This window comes from Hipposideros armiger, unplaced genomic scaffold, assembly GCF_001890085.2.
Source record: "Hipposideros armiger isolate ML-2016 unplaced genomic scaffold, ASM189008v1 scaffold_540, whole genome shotgun sequence".
NCBI lineage: Eukaryota > Metazoa > Chordata > Mammalia > Chiroptera > Hipposideridae > Hipposideros > Hipposideros armiger.
The window spans coordinates 201,562-203,701 of record NW_017731890.1 but is presented as its reverse complement, the minus strand read 5'-3'; the positions used below and the strand labels follow the sequence as shown (position 1 = coordinate 203,701).

At 39.7% G+C, this 2,140-nt stretch overlaps 1 protein-coding gene across 8 annotated transcripts in view; it reads left to right on the top strand.

Annotated features, from left to right (window-relative positions):
- The window catches only part of ZBTB40 (zinc finger and BTB domain containing 40), a 69,933-nt gene that overhangs the window by 22,393 nt on the left and 45,400 nt on the right, over nt 1–2,140 (top strand). For 6 of the 8 annotated variants that reach the window (XM_019668830.1, XM_019668828.1, XM_019668827.1 and 3 more), the window contains one exon: nt 520–611. The exons of the other annotated variants lie outside the window; for them this stretch is intronic. The gene's annotated coding sequence lies outside the window, so the exon portion shown is untranslated. The remainder of the gene's footprint in view (nt 1–519; nt 612–2,140) is intronic. 8 annotated transcript variants of the gene reach the window in all.

Here is a 2,140-nt window from a genome sequence, read left to right as displayed (position 1 = left end):
TTTTGTTCTTCAGTCTAGTTGTGGAGGACGTCGCTTCACTGGCCCAAGCTGGCACCATCATTGCGCTCTTCCCGGGCGAGGCAGATCAGTCGCCAGCCTCTGGACGGCTGCTCACGGTGGCTGCTGGCCACTCATGCTGGCTGCTGGCCGCTCATACTGGCTGCTGGCTGCACACGGTAGCCACATGGCAACCCACTGCCACAGGGACTGCAGCCTACGCCATCGCCGGTGACTCACAGCAGCCCAGCTCCAGGTTGAGCTGCCGTTCACCATCTTAGTTATAGAGGGCAGTGTCACTGGCCCTCATATGTGGGATCTGAACCAGGGTCCTCTGGCGTCCCAAGCCAGCTCTTAACCAACGCGCCACTCCACCGGCCCCTATCCATACCTTTTAACATACATACTTCACTTAACAAAGGCTAAAGTTAATCATCATTTTTGTCATCCCCTTGACTCGTGGAACATCCTAACTCCAGCCTCCCTTCTCTCATCTTCCATGTTGTTGATTTTTAATTTCAGAGAGGCGGTGGATTTTTAAGAACACAGACCTCAGAGTCGTACTGCCTGAGTTTGGACCCTAGCTCTGCCACACACCAGTTGTGTAGCCCTGGGTAAGTTGTGTAACCTCACTGTGCTACAATTTTCTTATCTGTAAAATGGGGATAATAAGAGTCCCTACTTGATAGAGTTCTGAAAGGATTAATTAAGCTAATATATGTAAAACATTTAGAACAGTACGTGGCACATAGTAAACATTTAATAAGCGGTAGCTACTATGTTTATCATTATTCTGCCTTGTTTTTAACCTCCCTGCCCACACCCATTTTTAAACAGTGCATTTTAGGTATATCAACATATTTCTTAATTTCTTTTTTATTGAGTTATAATTAACATGCAATACAATGAGCTTCGGTTTTCTGGTTTAGGAGTTTTGACAAATACCTACTTTTTAATGGCCACTCAAAATAAGATATAGAATGTTTCCATTCCCCCAGAAAGTTCCTTTGTGTCTCTTTCCATTCAGTTCTCTTCCCCACACCACCCGACAACCTCCACAACTGCTATCTGAGTTTTATTGTCCTAGATTTGCTTTGCCTGTATTTCTGTTTCATATAAACTGAGACATAATATGTACTCTCTGGCTTTGACGTAACATAATATTTTTAAGATTTATCCATGCTGTTGCCTGTATCATTAGTTCATTCTTTACTGTAAGAAACCACCACACAGTTCTCCCAAGTAGCCGTACCATTTTACACTTCCACCCGCAACATATGTGAGTTCTAGTCATTCCATATCCTCACCAACACTAGTATTATCAGGCTTTCTGATTTTAACTTTTCTAGTGGATATGTTTAGTAATTTCTTTGCTTGCTACTTGCTTTTTCCTCCCCTTACATCCTGTCCCTTCTTTCTGGCTCAGTTTTCCTTCTTGCAGTAATTCTTTCAGTGATGATGAGTTTCCTGTCTTTATTTGAAGATGATTTTATTTCAATCTGGATATACATACTTGGTTGATTATTTTATTCCTTGATATTTGAAAATTTACTCCATTTTCTTCTGACATTTGTTATTAATGAGAATATCCAGTTCTCATTAATTAATTGTCATTGTAAGTAATCTTTTCTCTTGGGTTGCTTACAGTTTTTTTTTTCTCTGTGCTGTTATTTTGAAGTTTCCATTCTGAAGACTCATACCTGTCTTTAATTCTTGAAAATTCTCAGAAATTATATCTTCAAATTGCTTTTCCCCCATGTTCTCCTTCATCTCCATCTGGAATACCTATTAAATGTATGTGCAACCTTCTCATTTTATTTTCCATGTCCTTTAACCTCCCTTTCGTGTTTCTTTTTTGTTTTTTAACTCCGCTGAGTAATTTCTGAGTAATTTTCTCAGACTTTTCTTCCTAAACATTAATTTTCTCTTTAGTTATATCTAATCTGTTTAATACATCAGTGGATGAATTTCAATGACTTCATATTTTATTCCTAGAAATTATTTTTCACACCTGCCTATTCTTTTTTTTTTTTTTAAAGATTTTTATTGGGGAATTGGGATGGGAACAGTGCTGGGGAATTGGGGGAAAGGGAACAGACAAGTTGCTGTCGTTTTGTTCTTCAGTCTAGTTGTGGAGGACGCT